The following is a 20,651-nucleotide window of genomic DNA, read 5'->3' as shown; positions in this document are numbered from 1 at the left end:
CCAGAGGTCCTGAATTCAATTCCCAGCAACCACATGGTAACTCACAACCATCTGTAACGGGATCTGATGCCCTCTTCTGATACGTCTCATACAGTGTACTCATATAAATAAAATAAATAAATCTTATTAAATAAGTAGCCTGAGCATGCCATGTGTGCTTGTAACCTTAACATTGGAAACGAGGCGGACCAGGGACAGGTGACTCCTGAGAGTCCATTGGCTGGCCAGCTTAGATGAATAGATGAGCTTGCAGCTCACCTGAGACTCTGTCAGGCTGGGCAGTGGTGGCACTTGAGTTTTGTCACTATGCTCTAAGCACGTACTAAATCAATTGTATTGTATTTTATCATAAGTTAGGACATGAAGGAATGACTTTTGTACTTTTACTTTTTTCAACTATTGTTTTAAAGACAGGTCTCATGTAGTCTAGCAGACACCAAACTCACTATGTAGCTGAGGCTGGCTTTCAACTCCTAATCCTTCTGCCTCTACCTCCCAAACATTCAGACTAGAGCTGTGTGCTACTATGCCCAGTTTCTTCAAAACAGCTGAGTCATTTCCCTGACACTGCACTGGCCTGAGTGTAGGTAGCTGCAATCTTCTTGTTCTGTGTGTGTGTCTGTCTGTGTGTGCTAGACACACAGAGAGAGGCTAGAGGATGGTTTCAGTGTCTTCCTTAGTCACCCTACCTTTTAAAGACTTAGTTTTATTAAATTATGTGTTTGGGCATGGGTGCCTGGAGAGGCCAGAGGACATTGGAGTCCCTGAAGCTGGAGCTACAGGCAGTTGTGAGTCACCAACACAGGTGCTGGGAACGGAAGCCAGGCCCTGTGTAAGAGCACTGCCTGCTCTTAAGCACTGTGCCATTTCTCCAACTACTGTCACTAAGCCCACTGATTAGACTGATCAAATCACTTCCGAGATTCTCCTGCATCCCCCTCCTCAGCCTCTGGATTACTCAAGCCATCAGATATGGCTTCTTACACGGGTTCTGGAATTATAGGCATGTGCTACCTCCTACTCACAGCTGTGCAAGTGCCTACTAGAGAAAAAAAAAGGCTTCTAAGTTTATTTTGGTTTGGTTTTGGTGTTTGTAGTGTGTGTGCACATGTGTGCAAGTGTACATGGCCTATGTGCCAAAGGAGGACACTGGGTATCCTGCTCTATCGCTTTCTGCTTTATTCTCCAGAGACATCTTTCACCAAAGCTGCAGCTAGACTGACAAGTCAACAAAACCCAAAGATCCTCCAGTCTGAACCTCCACACAGCACTATGGTTATGGACACATGCACCACCATACTTGGCTTTTTATGGGTGTGCTGGAGATTTGAACTCAGGTCCTCGTGCTTGCAAATGTCTTGTGTCCAATTTGTGCCTTCAGTACAGGCCATGGGTGACCTCAAGATGTAAGTTCTAATCGAATGGGTGGTGATACTAGCTTTGATTCAGGGCCATCACTAGTGAGATAGTTGGGGGATGGGGTGGTTTTAAATGACACAGTCAGCAGTGGGGAGCAGCCAGGGTGATATTGAGTGGAATGTGGGAGTGAGGAACTCTTTCCAGTGGGTGCCTACTGCCCTGCTTGGGAGAAACAATGGCTGCCATGGAAATGTAAGTCTCCACCCTGTAAATTAATGAAAGCATCTGGGAAGGGGCTGGCAAAACCAACGAAGCAGAAAACTACCTTTTTGTTGTTTTTAGTTGTTGTTACTTTTTAACAAAGGTATAAACTCAAACAGACCCCGTGTCAGAAAAAAACAGCCACCTGGCCCAATGAATAATTTCTGGAAAGCAGGTTAGAAACCATGTATCCTTAACTGTGTATCCTCAACCTGTCCTGTACTCTATGAGATGAAGGAAAGATGGAAGACTTACAAGGTAGGTTGAGCCTTGAAGACATGGAGCAGCATTGAGACTGAGAGACTCATTCGCTACAGTGGAATTTTGAGACAGGGTCGTCATGTAGCCAAGGTTGTCCTCAAATGTGGTATGTGACTGAGGATGATCTTGAAACTCCTGATCCTTCTGTCTCACCTTCTAAGCACTGGGATTTTTGTCATGCACCACCATACCTATTACATAGCACTAGGGATGGAACCCGGAGCTTTGTGCGTGGTGGGGTGGGGTTGGGGGGCAAACACTCTAATCAACTGAGCCCCCCCCCCGCCCTAGCCTATTGGCTGGAATTTTAAGTTTGTGGTATCAGCAAAAGTATGTTGAATTTATGAGGACATGAAAGTCTCATCGACACCTTTTGCATAAACCTAGAATTATATGCATTTGGAAAGTGAACATGCATTGGGGTTCTCAGTCCAATATCTGTAACTCCAAGGGTAACAAAAAATACCTAGCTAGGAGAGATGGCTCAGCAGGCAAAAGGGACTTACCATCCAGCCTGGTTATCTGATTAACTTCAATCTCTAGAACCTCCCTGGGGAAAGGAGAAACTTACTTCTGCAAAGTTATCCTTTTGACCTCCATTCAAGTGCTGTGGTGCATGCATGTCTACACACACACACACACACACACACACAAAATGTAAAACCAAAAAGATCTGACAGGACCTGGTCACACAACCACGAGACTCTGGCCTCAGCAGAAATAAGAGATATGTGGTATTCTTTGTTGTTTGTTGGGGTAATATGGTTCTGACAAGGGGTCACATACATACTAAGCATGCATTCTACATGTAAGCTATGTCACCAGCATGAAACGTGACCTTGACAATTATTTTAGCCTCTGTGAGTCAAGAGATCCTCAGCATTCATTCTGAGTGAGACAATCTTTAGACAGGGACCAACAGTTTGTGTTGTAACACAGACAAGGTGGCCAGGATCTTACTCTACAGCCTGGACTAGCTTAGAATTTACTATGTATCACAGGCTGGTCTTAAATTTGAAAAAAAAAAAAAAAAAACAAAACCCTCCCACAGCCTCTCAGGGCTGAGATTAAGGCACGAGCCACCACATCCAGCTTGGTTTTGTTTATGAAGTGCTAAGGATGCAGCCCGAGGCCTCACACATGCTAGGCTAGCACTCTACTGGGTCCAGCCTGGGGCCTGTGTTTTATAGGAACACCCTGGCTATTTCGTCGGGGTTTTCATAAGGCGAAGTGTTAGGAACCAGGTGGTCCGCAACACAGCCTGCCTTCAGCAACTTAGTGCCAGCCATATCATCTCCAGCAGCCAAATGGAACACATGCCCTCCTTTAAAGGTCTCTGCCATCACTGCCTGCTCTGTCTCTCACTCTTGTTTTTGTCCCCCTCTTTTTCCTCCACCCTTGATTAGAGGCAACCTTTGTATACTGCTGCCCCCCGCCCCATAAAATCTCTTTAGTGAGATCTGTTGTGTGGTGTAATCTCTGCAACATTCCTTGGCCCCAGTCCACCAAGGTCTTCTTTCCACCACAAAACCCTAGCACAAAGTATAATTAGCAGTGGAGTGTGGAAGACCACTGGCTTGGGGTCTGTGAGATACTCTGTGCCCTAGAGATCCTGGTATGGAGACAGCAATTGCAGTTTTAAGGCTCATGGTAAGAGGCTGAGAGGCATGAGGGCTGGGAATTTGGCCCTGTTGGTAGGGTGCTTGGCTAGCATGCAGTAGGCCCTGGCTTCCATGCCATTGCATAAAACCAGATATGGTGGTACATGCCTATAACCCCAGCATCCAGGAGGTCAAGACAGGAGGATCATGAGTACAAGGTCATCCTTGGCTACACAGTTTGAAGTCAGGTTGGAATATATGAGACACTGCTTCAAAAGAGGGTGCTCTTTCTTACATCAAGAATATGTGAGTAGATATGAGCCAAAAGCATGACCCCAAGACTCTAGGAAGCATGAGACTGCTGAAGCCAATACCATGATGGAGTCTCTGAAGGAGGTAATGGGAGGACATGTTGTGTATGATTCCCATGTGTGAAGATAAGAGAATCATTCGAAGCTGTAGATTCTATCCTTCCATCATGTCCCAGGAACTGAACTCAGGCTGAGCCCTGCACATGTATGATTTTATTAAGTGTTCAACAATTTAAAAGAGGATGTCATCAATGTGTTATACTTGTCAAGATTCTGTCTGTAACAAGACTCAAGTCGAGGTATTCACAGTGGTTTGGAAAAGGTATACTGTGTTCCTTCCCCTGGAGATGAAGGCAAACTGCAGCTGAGAGGCAGTGAAGAAAGACTACACTGAACGCTCTATCCAGTTCTTCAACAGAATAACAGTGCCATGGTAATTCTTTTTGTATTTTATTGTGTGGGGTTTCATCTCACCAGAATATATACCTAGAAGTAGATTTGCAGGGTCATATGGCAAGCATACATTATGAACAGGGTTTTCTGTGTAACAGTCCTGGCTGTCTTGGAACTTGCTATGTAGACCAGGGTGACCTCAAACTCAGGGATCTGCCTGCCTTGTGCCACCATCGCTGGGCGACTGTATCCCTTCTCAAGCTGTGAGCCAGTTTTTCTCACCTTAAGTTGGTTCTTTGTCAGAGCAAGGAGAAAATAACGAATATACTCAATATTTTGTAATCAGTGTGAATAACAAACCCTTAAGTGCTTCCCTCTCTTGTTGTTATATTCAAACAACAAACTGGCCATTATCCGCTTAAATTACTTCTCTCCATTGACTCTCACCCCAAGGTGGCAGTATTATGCCTGTTTTTATGGTCACTGTTTCCCTACTTCACAACAATTGTGTGGACTGTTGAGATGCCCTGGGAATCACCACAATGAAGCATGTATGATGGTGTACGTCTTTAATATCAGCACTGGTTAAGGTTGAGAGAGGAGGATCATGAGTCTAAACTAGCCAGGGCTACCAAGGACTCTGCTCAAAAAAAAAAAAAAAAAAAAAAAAAAAAAAATGTGGCTCGACTCTGTGAAATTATCTTTCCACCCAGCACTTGCCTAAAATCCAGACACCTGCAGCCACTTAAGAAGGGACTCAACTAAACGTATGTTTTACGTCTGGAAAAAAAAATCAGAAAGTTCTCTAGGGGCATTTGAAGAGGGGAAGAGACAAACCAAGACAGACCAGAGCCAGGCATGAGCCAGGAGGATAGAAGTTCGGACCACCCTTGCCTACATTGTGAGACGTTGCCTCAAAATGTTTAAAAAAGAAAAAGAACGCAAAAAAAAAAAAAACCCACCCCAGGCACGCTGTGTACTGACAGGATACCTCCTGTAGGACCAGGTGCGCTGGCTTCTCCGGCTCCCCCTCCAGCCGAACCCTCCACGCCACTAAAACCGCTCCAGCCACAAAGGACCAACTCAGGGCCTACACCAATTTGTTCTTCACAAAAAAAAAAAAAAAAAAAAAAAAAGGGATGGCGGCGGAAGAGAAGACTGCGTTACGGTGTCACTTCCGGGGCAGCCTCAGGCGGGGCGAGAGAGCAGTGCAGAGCGCACCCCGACCGGCGGCCAAACCAACGCGGCCACCAGGAGCACTACTGACTTTATTGTCCAGCTAGAACAGCGAGGGCGGGGCGTCCTTCCTGGGGGCGGAGCCTCGTACTCCAAGGCTGGGCTACCTACTCTTGAGCCGCGAGGCCGGTCTCAGAGAGCCCAAGCGTGGGGTTGCTGCTACTGACGCAGAGGCCGGGGCTAGGAACTCAACAGCCGGAGTTGAGTACCAGAATCCTACTCTGGAGCGGGTCTACGACCCAGCGGGGAGCCCACGCGTCCAGGTTTAGTCTGGAGGTGGGGCCCGGGTCGGGTGCGTAGTGTGCACAGCCGGGTAGACCTGAAGAACAGGGTTTCACGTAGGGACTTGTCCCACCGGATGCCCAGAAAAGCCTTGCTGCGAGTCTGCCGTCTAGCTCTTCACTAAAGCAGTCCAACCTACGCAGACTGGTCAGGAGTCACGTAACGAGAATTCCAGTGCTAAATGCACAAGGGCACAGAAACTGAGAACAGACTGGCAAGCCGAACAGGACTGTCCTCTACTGTAAGCCTTGTATCCAGGGTGTGGCTCTTTTGTTGAGCCTCTGTGTACCACGTATGAAGCCCTGGATGCTGACCACAGCACAGCAAGGGAGAACAAACAGACAAAACAAAACAATAATACAACAACACAACTTTAAAAGCCCTGGGACTTAAGTGATGGAGGAAGGGTGCCACTAAGAAATCTATTCCTTGCTTGCTGTATCTTTTTCCTTTTCGTCTTCCTCTCCTCCTCCTGTTCCTATTGCTTCCCCTCTCCTTTTTTAAAGTTGGTGATGTGGATCAAACTTAGGGCCACCGTGGACCTGAGGACCTGAGGTCGATCCTTAGAACCTTTGTAAAACCAAAAGCCCGGTGCACTTTTGTAACCCCAGTGCTGGGGTAGAGAGGAAAGAGGAATCCCAGGGATTTACTGGCCAGCCACCCTAGCCTACTTGCTGAGTTCCAGGGCTGTGAGAATTGTAAAAATGCCTCAACCCCTTGCGGTGTTTTAGTTTGTTTTTTGTTTTTTAAATTCCTCTGGGGCTGGGCTCTCTTGGCCGCACAATGGGAGTCTGAAACTATAGTCCAGGCCCCCAGCTTTTTGGTTTTCTTGAGCATAGGCGTTTAGAGTCAGGAGCATTGCAAGTATGACTTGGCAAAATTCCTTTCAAATTAATTTTTGAGACATAGTCTCTTTCTTCTTTTTTTTATTTTTTATTTTTTGGTTTTTTGAGACAGGGTTTCTCTGTATAGCCCTGGCTGTCCTGGAACTCACTCTGTAGACCATGCTAGCCTCGAATTTAAAAATCTGCCTGTCTCTGCCTCCCAAGTGCTGGGATTAAAGGCGTGCGCCACCACTGCCTGGCCCCATGGTCTCTTTCTTAAATTTCTATTACAAATTCATTTAATGTATGTGATGTGATGTGTGTGTGTGTGTGTGTGTGCGCGCGCCCGTGTGTAAGGACATCTTGCAGGAATCCTTTTTTACCATGTAGGCCCAGGAACTGACCTCAGGGCCAGGTGCTTGGCAGCAGAGACATCTTGCTGACCACCCTTGTGGATGTTTTGTTTTTTTAAACTAACTTTGAAAAACATTTTTTTCAGTAATTTGAGCATGTGTATAGTCTAAAGAATAAAATTCATGGTCATCATTGAGGAATGGGAACTGAGTATGGGAGATACACACCTGTAATGCTAGCACTCTGGAGGCAGAGGTAGTAGATTCAGGAGTTCAAGGCCAGCCTCCACTACATAGCAGTTAGAGACCAAACTGGGCTTCATGAGACCCTGTGTCAGAGAGGGACGGGGGCTGGGGGAGACAGAGAGACACAGAGAGAGAGAGAAACAGAGACAGAGGCAGAGGAAGAGAGAAAGACACAGAGAGAGACAGAGAGAGAGTGAGAGAGAGTGAGAGAGAGAGAGAAAACAACTAGGATGTAATAGAGTGATACTTGTCAGTATATGTAATAGAGTGACCCTAGACTCCATCCCCAAACACCCAAGAGAGCTTGTAAGAGGAAAACATTACTTATAGAAGCTTGACTCGAAAATGCTGTTGTGGAAAGTCCAAATTTCCTTCAGCAGAAAAAAAGAAAAAAGAAAAATTAAATTATTCTCCCCATGCTGAATGAAATAGTTTTGAAAGCAATAGTGTGCAGATTGTGCACAAAGTTAGTTTAAAATCCTATTAGTTGAGCTGAGGGTGTGGTCCAGGCTCAGAGCAGACTAAAATCATATGTTAGCCCGGCCACTTCCTCCCTTCCTTTTTTTCACTCCCCTCATCATTCCACCTCCTCCTCTCCCCTCCCTTAACTCACTCTCCCCCTTCCTCTGAATCATTTTCTTTCCTTCACTCTGTGGAGCCAGCCTCAGACCGCCTGCATACTGGGGAAGTGCCCTGAGATTAGTGTGCACTCCCCATCATTGTGGTCACTGCTTGAGGTTCAAACAGTGAAGAATGCCCTCCTAGTACCTCTCAATGTGTTAGAAAAACAAATATATTTTTTCAGCTGGAACGATGCCTCAGTGGTTAAGAGCATTTCCTGCTCTTGCAGACAACCCAGGTTTGATTCACAGCACCCACATAGTGGTTCAAAACTATCCATAACCCCAGTGCCAGGAGATGGCTTCTAGTGGCAGTAGGCATGCAGGTGGTGCACAGATGTACATTCAGGAAAAACGTAACACATAAAATTACAACATTTAAAAGAGGTCACACGGTGCCCAGCTCAGGGATAGCTCCTGGAGGTTTGGTTTCTTGAACTTCTCAGATGAGCACTCCACCCTCTTCTCCTGTAATTGGGAAAAGAAGAGATGCCAGCAGGCTGGCTAACTCAGGGCCCTTGGGAAAACAACTAAGGGTCTTCACTAGCGGGTACTGGGTTGGGAGAAGGGAAAAGGGAAGAACATGGCCTGGGAGGTGCGAGCGGCTTGCCATTGCCAGTGCATAGCCAGTTTGACGTGGTTTGGATTTTTTGTAACGACACACTACACAGGTCCTGAATTTCTGAGAGTCTAGTCATAAAGGCAATGTGGGGTGAGGAGCAGGGATTAAGAACTGAGCACAGCCAATCACTCCCATCAGCTACTCCTCCTGGAGTTTAGGGAGGGGTCAAGGCTGGGCTTATATCCCACTTCTACGCTTCTAGAGCAGCTGAATCCTGGGAACACATGTTAACCCCACTGATCCCAAGCCCTTATGACCTGACTTTGGGCAGAGTGGAGGAAAGGGGGTGAAGTACCCCAAAGGTTTTTACAAAAACCTAAATCCATTAGAACTTCCTGGGCTCACAAGCTTGCCGAGTGCATTGCAATGGAACCCAACAGCCGGAGTTCCATCCCCCTACATGGTGGAGGAAGAGAACCAACTCATGAGAGTTTCCCTCTGAGCTCCACACATGCCACCCTCATAAGTAAATACACTTCATTTAAAAAAAATTCTAATTGGGCAGTAGAGACGGCTCAGGGTTAAAAGGCTCCTGCAAAGGATTTGAGTTCAGTTCCCAGCACCCACGTAGAACAGCTCAGAACTGCAACTCTGCAGTTCTAGGGAGATCCTCCAGCCTCTGCTGGCTCTATGTTCTCATGCACACACCTGCATACAGGCATATCCATAAATTAAAAATAAGATGTCTTTTAACATGCTGAAGAAGAAGTGGTCTCCAGCCTCTCCTTTCACGGGGTGCCAGCCCCCTCTTGACAGGATGCAGCCCAGAGAGGGAGCTGTTAGCACAATCAAAAGTCAAGATGCATTTCCAGGATGACCCTTAGACAAGGCCCCTCTGACACTGGGGTACTTTGCTACAAACACTTTGTGGGGCTTGTGGTTTTGTTCAGTGAAAAACCAAAACCAAACCAAGCCAAATCAAGTCAAAAACCCACAAAAGAGACAGTAGTATAATTGGGGCATGGTGGCAGTCACCTGTGGTCACCACTACTCAGGAAGTTCAGGCAGGCAGTCCATTTGAAGCCAGCCTGGACAACAGTGAGACCCCATCTCAAAATAATCATAGTAAACATACATTTTTTTTTTTTTTACACCTGACTTGCTATGTAGTATGGTTACGTAATTCATCCATGTTATTGCATGTACCTGTGTAGTACACATGACTCCTGGCACATGCTATGACTTTGCCTAAGCCCTGAGTTCGAGATCAGCCTGGTCTACAGAGTGGACAGGGTCTCACTATGTAACCCTGTATGACCTGGAACTTGCAAAGATCTGCTTGCTTCTCTCTCCCCCAGTGCTGGTATACAAGGTGTCTGTTACTCCAATTAAAAATTTTAAATTTTATTATTTTATGTGTATGAATGTTCTGTCTGCATGTATGTATGCACACCATGTGTGTGCCTGGTCCTGTGGAGATCAGAAAGGGGCATCAGATCCTCTGGGACTGGAATTAGAGATAGTTATGAGCCACCGTGTGGGCACTGGGAATCAAATTCAGGTCCTCTGCAAGACCCACAAGTGCTCTTGACTGCCGAGCCAACTCTCCAAACCCCTGGATGTCATCTTTTAGGTCTCAGTGGAGGACAGTGTCAACCTACCTGGACTCTGGCTCAGAACCAGGACAGCCCAGAAGCGCTAAGACTCAGAGCCTGCAGGGCTGGTGGCTGCTCCCAGGGCAGGCTTTCTGGCCTGATTTCCAGAATTTGGGTCAGTGAATTCCTCCATATTCGCATGATTACAAGGAAGCTATACATTCCATCTATACTCAGTGGGATGGGCTTAGGCAAAGTCATAGCATGTGGCAGGAGTCATGTGTACTACACAGGTACATGCAATAACATGGATGAATTACGTAACCATACTACATAGCAAGTCAGGTGTAAAAAAAAAATGCATGTTTACTATGATTATTTTGAGGTGGGGTCTCACTGTTGTCCAGGCTGGCTTCAAGTGGACTGCCTGCCTGAACTTCCTGAGTAGTGGTGACCACAGGTGACTGCCACCATGCCCCAATTATACTACTGTCTCTTTTGTGGGTTTTTGACTTGATTTGGCTTGGTTTGGTTTTGGTTTTTCACTGTCCTGGAACTTACCCTATAGACTAGGCTGGCCTTGAAGTCAGAGATCCACCTGCTTTTGCTTTCTTTTTTTTGTTTTTGTTTGTTTTTTTGTTTTGTTTTGTTTTTGTTTTTTTGTTTTGTTTTTTTCGAGACAGGGTTTCTCTGTGTAGCCTTGGATGTCCTGGAACTCACTCTATAGACCAGGCTGACCTCGAACTCAGAAGTCCACCTGCCTCTGTCTCCCAAGTGCTGGGATTAAAGGCCTGTGCCACCACTGCCCAGCTTGTGTTCAGTGTTAAAACAAGGGTAAAGGCTGTTGAGAAGACTCAGCACTCAGCAGGAAAGGTGCTTGCCTCCAAGTCTGCTGGCCCGAGTTTGAGCCCCAAGATCCCATATAGTAGGAGGTGACTCCCTCAAGTTGTCCTCTGACCTCCACATACAAGTTGTGGCATACACTCTCATCTGCACACTTGCATACACATACACAAATAAATAACAGAGTTTTCCCACGTATTTCTGGGGTCCATTTACAGTTCACAGGCTGGTTAGGTCCCATATTACAGTAGAAGCTCCAAATACAGGCTCAGCTATAACACACAAGGAGCAAAAGCCCTGCGGGGGCACCGGCCCTAGTGCAGAAAGGCAGCCATACCAAGAGGCAGAGAGGGAAGGGCAGGACAGATGGCTTGAGTTACTGCAAGCGGTTAGTAAGGGAGAAGGCTGTGGAGGTGAGTGTCCAAACCTCCCCTCCCACAGCAGTTGCCCACGATGATCTCCAACGGTCTGATGTGCTGCAGCTGCAGATAGCATCAGCAGCTCAGGATGAAGGACCAGGCGTGGCAATGGTGCTGCAGATGGCTGTGACCTGCCTGCTGTGGTCCATAATTGACATGGTCAGTGCCTGGAGGGGCTTCCTGGGTGGCTAGCTCAAGAAGGTTGGAACCTGGGCTGCACGGTACTATATAGCTGTTCAGATAACACCTTTTTGTCTGTTTAATAAATTGAACAAAAATGGTACCAAGGGCTGGAGAGATGGCTCAGTAGTTAGAGCGTTTCTGCTCTTCCGGGATCCTGAGTTCATATTCCCAACACACACATCAGATGGCTCACAACTGCCTGTAACTCCAGTTCCAGGGGCTCTGATGCCTATTGCCTCTAAGGACATTGAACTGAGTGCATATACTCCTTGCACACATACATATAATTCTTAAAAATTCTAAAAAATAAAATTCTCCTCCCTGAGTATGGGTTAAGTGGCTTTTAAAAAGGAATGGTTCAGTTTGGGAGATAATTTTCCCTGTCTCTTTTAAGGGAAGCTTTCACAGAATGCATAGGTCAGCTATTTGAGAGAATCTACAAAGCAAACAGAAAGGCTGTGGAAGGGAAAGGCAAGGGCTTAAAGCAACACCCAGAAAAAATTAATTAAAAGCGAGAACTGCTGGGTCTATGACTCAGCGGGTGAAGAGCTTGCAGCACGGGGACGACCTGCACTGAGTCTCTGGAACTCATGCAAAACAGGGTGCCGAAAGGGGTCTGTTGTCTCAGGCGTCCATGAAATGGGAGGTGGAGACATAAGACACCAGAGGCTGGCAGCCTGGAATTTTGGGTTGGAAAACAAGAAGACCCTGTCTCAAAGTGGAAGGTGAGAGCCAATGCCTGAGGTTGTCCTCTGACCCCCATGATACATGCAAAACTGCACTCATACATAGGAACGCGCGCGCGCACACACACACACACACACACTATACACACATGTGCATGCTGAAAGGAAAAGTATTGACTCAGGATCCCCAAGACCAAATTCTCAACACAGTGATGATATATATTTGTCCCAGAGGGATGGAGGATAGGAATAAGGAACAAAGACAGAACATAGAGGAAGTGAGAGAATGGGGAAGGGAACAGAAAAGGGGAGAAAGGAGTAAGGAAGAGGGGGAAGGAGTATTCATCCAGGCAGCGAAAGGACTGCCTCTGGATCAAGAGGAGCAGATGTGGTCCATAGAAAAATGGCAGTTCATAAAGGTAAAGGGGGAAACCCATACCAGGAAGAGATGTTTAATTTTAATTGAGCATGTTAATTGGGACAGCCAAAGGGGGCTTTTTGTTGCTGGACTTCAGTACTTTGATAGTTAGACCTTGGTGGTCAGCTTTAGGAGGAGGAATTAGCCAAATAAAGGAATAGACCTTGGGGGCTAGCTTTAAGAATGTAATCTAACGGTTTTTAGCAAGGCAGAAGGAACTGGGGAGAAGGGTAAAGCCTAGAGCCATATTTACCACAGTCAAGCTGGTAAGAGTCACTTCACATGCTCATAAGAATTTTGAAAAAGGAACAAAACCAAAATTTACCTATAGTCTTAGTATTCAGGTCAACAAGACATGAGGATGGAAAGAAGTTCCAGGCCAGCCTGAGCTACAGAATGGAACCCTGCCCCAAAAAACAAAAAATAGGAATGAAAAAAATGGTCCAGCAGTTAGGGGCACAGGCTGCACTTCAAGAAGACCCAAATTTTATTTCCAGCCCTGGCATGGTGGCTTACAACTATTTATAACTCCAGTTCCAGGGAATTCAATGGCTTTTTCTGTCCTCTTTGGGTACCAGACAAGCAAGTGCCACACAGGCACGTATGCAGCAAAACACCCATACACCTAAAATAATAAAAATAATAAAAATGGGAGGGTATGGTGGCACACAACATTAATCCCAGTACTCAGGAGGCAGAGGCAGTCAGATCATTCAGAGTTCAAAGCCAACCTGGTTTATGTAGTGAGTTCCAGAGTGACATAGTAAGACCCTGTCTCAAAAAAACAAAACCAAAGCAAGCCAAACCAAACCCCCCAAAACCAAAAACCAAAACGCCGGGCAGTTGTGGGGCACGCCTTTAATCCCAGCACTTGGGAGGCAGAGGCAGGTGGATTTCTGAGTTCGAGGCCAGCCTGGTCTACAGAGTGAGTTCTAGGACAGCCAGGGCTACACAGAGAAACCCTGTCTTGAAAAAACCAAAAAACAAAATAAAACAAAAACAAAAACCAACAAAAACAGAAACAAACAAAAAACAACTGGACAAAAGCAAGTGTAAACCCCACAAAACCAAAGAGAAGTAGAAGTCAGTCAGGCACGGCAGTGCATACTTGTGATCTCAGTATTCAGGAGCCAGAAGGAGTAGGACTGTTTTTTGGAGCCAGCCTAGATTGCATAGAAATAAATTACATTATCTAGGGCTGCTAGAGGTATGGGGAGCCCCTGACTACCTGGCTAATGCAGTTGGATGAGCTAGGTGTCACTGACTGGTATTGAAGTGGTTGCAAGAGACTTAGAGTTGCTATTGTCATCACAGAACCTGCCATTGCAGTGTGTTCCAAGAGTGGAGCTTAAGGGCTTACACTATGGATGCACAGGGCAGGCCAACTGACAGTAGCAACCTGTTGGAACTGGCTACGAGGGGCACACAGGGACGAATACTTGAGTGACAGTTTGTGACACATAGCTAATCAACCATGTTACTCCTTAAGGGATTGTGTGCAAACAATGGGGGAATCCCGGAAGCATCCAGTGTGTTTGTTGGAATGGCTGATGATCTCACTACCATTCCTTGAGGAATACAAATCAGGAGTAGGATAATTAAATATTTAAATATTTAAATACTTATTTACTTATTGTGGTGTGTGTAACTCATGCCACAGAGCATGTGTGGAAATGAGAGGGCAGCTTTGGGGAGTTGGTTCTTTTCTTCTACCATGTGGATCTTGGGGATCAAACTCAGATCATCAGTTTGGGATCAAGTGTCTTTGCAATCTATCTCACTGGCCCTGGAATAGGATAGTTAAAACCACATCTCCTGCTTCTAAGCAAATTATCAGGACTCTGCTAACAAGTGATATAGATAATTTATTAACTGTATTTTTAAGACTGTAAAATCCAATGATTTTAAAGGTTTCCCAAAGTGGGAGGTTGAGTGACTGGACTGTGGGAAAGTGACCTTCCGATGTGTATCATGGGAGGGGAGCTTACATTTCTCAGAAGCAAATGTTCACTGCCCTTCTTCAGTCAGAACTGCCATGTGATAAAATAGATGGAGTGGCTAGCCAAGAGCTGTGGCAGATGTTTAAAGATAAAGCATCGCATGTACAGAAAGCATCCTTGTCCTCTGGAAAGCCCCCAGCTGGTGCTTCCTTGGTAGTCCCCATTACTAGAGCGGTTCCTTCGGCTTTATTTGTTGACTTGCCCTCAAAAACTGGAAAGCCCAACTTCAGAAGCTAGGGTGACTCGTAAAGACTTTTTAGACCCTTCATTAAAGTCATAGTCGATTGGAAAAATGGGTCAGCTACCATATTCCTAACTTTGGTGGATCCTGGGGATGAGGCTTGTTTAATGTATGGTATTCCAAAATAGCTCAAAGAGAAATCAGTTACAAATACTAGGTTAGGGGAGGGGATTTATGATAAACAAGTAAAGGTTCCACTCAAAAGTGGCCAGCTGCCTAAACAGAGGCATGAAGTAATGATAGTTCTCACTCAAGAGTAGATTGTGAACATTGATATGTTAAAAGGATCAAAACTGGTTTTTGTAAGCCTCAACAGGCACCTGTGCTGGTGAGCAGCTAAGGCGATTCAAATGAGTATCAGCAGGTGGATAGGAAGAAATATCCCAGACTACAGAGGATTTGGAAGTATACATTTTGTCACCTGCTACTACTTAGTGGAAAAAATCCATATGGCATGTTAGAAAAGTAAATGATGGTGGAAGAGGACCAAAGGCTGCTGGAGTTGAGTAAGGAACTCCTCTCACTGCTGCTGTCCAGGTGATGTCACCTTTTCAGAGAAGTACAGTGTCATCTAGGCACTTGACTCTATCATAGATCATCTAGGCACTTGACTCTATCATAGATCATCTAGGCACTTGACTCTATCATAGATCATCTAGGCACTTGACTCTATCATAGATCATCTAGGCACTTGACTCTATCATAGATCATCTAGGCACTTGACTCTATCATAGATCTGGCCAATGCTTTCTTCACTATACACCTGTCCTGATCAATGAAAGCAGTTTGCTTTTACCTGGCAAGGGCAAAGAATATACATTTCCATGTCTACCCCAAGGATATGTTCATAGTCCTACCATATGCTACCACTTCATGGCAGGGCATTCAGAGAGCATAAAGGTGCCTGTCTCCATTCAAATAATGCATGGCACCGACCATCTCTTGCTGCGGAGGGTGGAGGAAGATGCAGAGTCAGAAGCTTTAGTGTCGGTGACTGCAGGATTAAAATAATTTGGGTGGGAAATCAACCCTGTGGAAGTTTGAGGAATGGAAACTGCTGTTTAATGTGGAGAAAGTATTTTGTAATCAAGGTAGATGGGAGATATTACCTACATTCAGAGAGAAGATATTAGTAGTTCCCACTCTACAGGATCAAAAATCAACCCATTGGTCTAATTGGTTTTTGGCACCACCATCCCTCATCTAGGACAGTGTGAACTTCCTATAAAAAGTAGCTAGAAACAAATTTCAGTTTGCATAGGACCTAAGCAGGAACAAGCATTTGAACATGCAAAACAGACAATATGTGGCCTTAGAGCTCTAGCTGGCCACAACAGGCCCCACTGAATTTCAAGTAACAGCTGATGGGATGTATGCTGACTGGAGTTTGTGGCAGGGATGAGGAGAACAGAGGGTGCTTCAGGCTTCTGGAATAGCAATCTGTCCTCTGCCACTGAAGCATAAACTCCTTTAGAGAAACACTTACTAGCTCTTTCTGGGCTTTGATTGACATTGAACCAAACACTGCTCATCATGAAACACTGATGAGACTCTGCAGTCCAATTACAACATGGACACATCTCAAGCCCACCACTCGTAAAACAGGGCATGCACAGGAGCCCAGGGTCACTAAATGGAAGAGGCATGCGCAAGACAGAGCAAGACTCCTAGTGGAGTCCTTGCTACATGAAGAAATCAGGAACATGCTCCCAGCAGAATCTGACTGTTCCCTCACTTTGGATGTTACAACAGAGTCTCCAATTAATTTGGGGAAGTCTTTTGATCAATTGTCTCCACAGCCTCTGGTATGAGTCACCAATAATGCAGAGTTACATGCTGTCTATAAAGCTATTCAAACTGACTCATGACAAGGCCATGTGTACATAAAACTGGTCTGTGGCAAATGAAATGGCCATTTGGATGGCCTGGTAGTAAAAACATGAATGGACCAGAAATGGCACAGAAGTATGAGGGAAGCCTGGATGGGAGGATATTTGGCAGTAATCAGTCAGTGACACTGTGTTTGATGGTGATGCTCGCAGTGTGTATACTTGCCTCCACAGAACAAGCTCTTCAGAGCAAGAATCCAGATTCTTTAGCTCAGATTTCACTGAGTGTGTAAGCTCCCTCTGACAAGCACTAAGGAGCTTCTCACAAATGTAGATCTTTTGGAAAGTGTGCTGCTCACAGGTGGACACAGGGCTATGGGATGCCTATTACTCAGGACATCATAAAGCAGAATACCCTCAAAAGTGTCCTCGGCCAGCAGATGCAGAAGTGGGATATCCTGCATCATTGGAAAGATCATATTCATCAGAGAAAATCACCAGACAGATCTGTCAGATCAATAATGTGGATTGACCTGATCTCAAAATTGTCAGTCTATCTGTGTGGCAGTAGATTCCAAAATCTGGACAGTTGATTGTATGCCTATGTGCCCATGCTACCCAAATGAATACTACATGGACTCCTTAGGGCAAAGTTATGACACTCCCATACAAACCTTGGGTGATAATGGAAGCCACTTCACATTTTCAGTTAATATAGCAATGCACTAAGTTGCATAGTATAAAATGAATTTTCCACATTCTCTATCATCTGTAAGCTGTGGATTTGGTAGAAAAATGAGATGCTATATTAGTCAGGATTCTCTAGAGGAATAACACTTATAGAATGAGTCTGTCTATCTATCTATCATCTATCTATCACCTATCTATCATATATGGGGTTTATTATATATAATTTTATTATTTATTAGATTTATTAGAATGGCTTACAGGCTGTGGTTCAGACAGTCCAGCAATCTATGGCTGTCTACTAATGGAAGATCCAGGAATCCAGGAGCTATTTAGTCCATGAGGCTGGATGTCTCAGCTGATCTTCAATGTTCTGAAATTCTGAAGAAGTAGACTCTTAATTCCAGTGGATGAATGGACTTGCTAGAGAGTGAGGGCAAGGAGGCAAAAAGAGAGTTTCTGTCCTTTCTGTTTTTTACAGAAGCTGTCACCAGAACGTATGGCTGAGATTAAAGGTGGACTTTCCTACCTCAAAGATCTGGATAGCTGGGCGTTGGTAGTGGACACCTTTATTTCTAGGCTGAGGCAGAGGCAGGGGCAGGGGCAGGGGCAGGGGCAGGGGCAGGGGCAGGGGCAGGGGCAGGGGCAGAGGCAGAGGCAGAGGAGGCAGAGGCAGAGGCAGAGGAGGCAGAGGAGGCAGAGGCAGAGGCAGAGGCAGAGGCAGAGGCAGAGGCGGGCAGATCTCTTGCAGGCTGGTCTACAGAGTAAGTTCCAGAAAAGCCAGAGCTATACAGAGAAACCCTTGGGGCTGGAGAGTTGGCTCAGCGGTTAAGAGCACTGACTGCTTTTCCAGAGGTCCTGAGTTCAATTCCCAGCAACCACATGATGACTCACAACCATCTGTAATGGGATCTGATTTCCTCTTCTGGTGTGTTTGAAGACAGCTACAGTGTTCTCATATACATAAAATAAATAAATAAATAAATCTTTAAAGAGAGAGAAAGAGAGTGAGAGAGAGAACAAGAGAGAGAGAGGGAGAGGGAGAGGGAGAGAGAGAGAAAACTGTCTTGAAACCCAACTCACTAAAAAAAAGATCTGGATTGGAGGCTGGAAAGATGGCTCAGTGGTTAAGGGCACTGACTGCTCTTGCAAAGGACCTGAGTTCAAATCCCAGCAACCACATGGTGGCTTATAACCATCCATAATGAAGCCTCATGCCCTCTTCTGGTGCGTCTGGAGACAGCTACAGTGTACTTACATATAATAAATAAATAAATAAACAAACAAATAAATACATCTTAAAAAAAAAGATCTGGATTAAAGGTATATCTTCATACCTCAAAGATTAAAAGTGGGTTTTCCTACTTCAAGTGATTTAATTAAGGGAAAAAAAATCCCTCTATGCCCAACCATTTGGGTTTTAGTTAATTCCAATTATAGTCAAGTTGACAATCAAGAATAGCTATCACAGATGCCAAAACATCTATGATTAGTTAGTTGCTATTTATATATTTTATATATTTATATTTATAATTCAGATATATTTATATTACATTTATAAATATATTTATTCATATAGTAAAATAGGGCAAGGCTCATTCCATAAATGGAAAGATCACTTACTGGAAACTGTATAGATCCTGTACAGGCCAGTAGGACAAAATGAAGCACCATTAATGTGGGCGATGACTCAAACTCTCCAAACTCTAGCTGGAGACAAAGATGAAGTGATAGTGCTGATGTGCTGGGAGACTGAGGCGTGCTCGGATGCCACTATGGGCGTCCTGATTGGTGGGGCTGGATTTGTACCTCCCGATGGACCCATGGAGTACATACTATTTGTTATACCTCCTGGGAGCATGCACTAATCCCTCCTAGATTGTGTGGGCTCATCTTGGTAAAGCCAAGTCTGCCTATCTGGGAACTCAAACACTAAGCAGCGCCAGACCATCCCAGAGAGATCGAGGTGGCTTTACACACTGTCAGAGCAAAGATCTGCCCGTGTAAAGGCATGACAAAACAGCTCAGTTAGTGATCTCTCCGTCCAACGAAGTTAAAGTAAAACAAGGGACTCTCTGACACTGCCGGTAGGAGCAAGGGCTTTGCATTAATATTTTATGAAGGCTGAGGTTCACACGACCCCCCAAAAGCACTCCCCATGCTCTGAAAATTGTGACATGAATTTAGAATGCTACAGTAGTGGTCATCTACCCAGAAGATGATTAGCTATCTTATGTACTCATTAACCACATGCATTTGGTGAATCCTGGAGTATCTATTTATTTATTTTCTTGAGACAAGTTTTCTCTATGTAGATGTAGCTCTCCTAGAACTTGATTTGTAGACCAGGCTGACCTCAGACTTACAGAAATCTGCCTACCTCTGCCTCCCAAGTGCTGGGATTAAAGACATGCCAGGCTGAATCCTGCATTTTATATCTGTTGTGCCTAATGTCTCAATATGTTGCTGAAGGCTGTGTGATTGATACCAATTCAACATTCTTCTTGTTTTTGGTTTTTGTTTTTTTTTTTAAAGATTTATTTATTATTAACATAAGTACACTGTAGCTGTCTTCAGACACACCAGAAGGGGATGTCAGGTCTCATTATGGGGGTTGTGAGCCACCATGTGGTTGCTGGGATTTGAACTCAAGACCTTCAGAAGAGCAGTCAGTGCTCTTACCCTCTGAGCCAATCTCACCAGCCCCTGTTTTTTTGTTTTTTTTTGAGACAGGGTTTCTCTATGTAGCGCTGGCTGTCCTGGAACTCACTCTGTAGACCAGCCTGGCCTTGAACTCAGAAATCCACCTGCCTCTGCCTCCCAAGTGCTGGGATTAAAAGTGTGCGCCACCACTGCTCCACAGGACATCTCTTAATTCAAGAACATTACTGATCAAACCCAGATAAAGAACCTTCATTTCACCATGTGATTACCTAGAGCAACTCAGGTGGATGAAAGGAACTTTACCTTCATCCCATATATAAAGCAACCATCGAGAGTGCCCAGTGGGTGAAGGCACTTGCCACCAAACATGAGAACTGAGTTTGAACCCAGGAACCCATGAACTCATGTGGTAAAAAGAGAAAATCCACTCTGACAAATTGTCCCAACCTCCACAGGGTGCTGTGTCATGGGCACACCTGTGTTCTCCCTCATGGAAATAAAGGAATGTAGTTTTTAAAACTTCTGAAGGGACTAGAGCGGTGGCTCAGCAATTAAGAGCACTTACTTCATTTGCAAAGGCCCTGGGTTGGTTCTTAGCACTCCCACAATGCCTTATGACCATCTGTAATAAGAGGGGCTCTGACACCTTCTGACCTCTGTGGATTCCTGCATGCACATGGTGCACTTATGCAAACCCAGGCACACACATAAACACATAAATAAAAACAATAAGTTGGGCATAGTGACACACACCTTTAGTCCCAACAGTCAAGAGGC

This window comes from Mastomys coucha, unplaced genomic scaffold (genome assembly GCF_008632895.1).
Source record: "Mastomys coucha isolate ucsf_1 unplaced genomic scaffold, UCSF_Mcou_1 pScaffold23, whole genome shotgun sequence".
NCBI classification, from domain to species: Eukaryota; Metazoa; Chordata; class Mammalia; order Rodentia; family Muridae; genus Mastomys; species Mastomys coucha.
The sequence above is the reverse complement of the archived record's forward strand: the minus strand, read 5'-3'. Positions refer to the sequence as shown.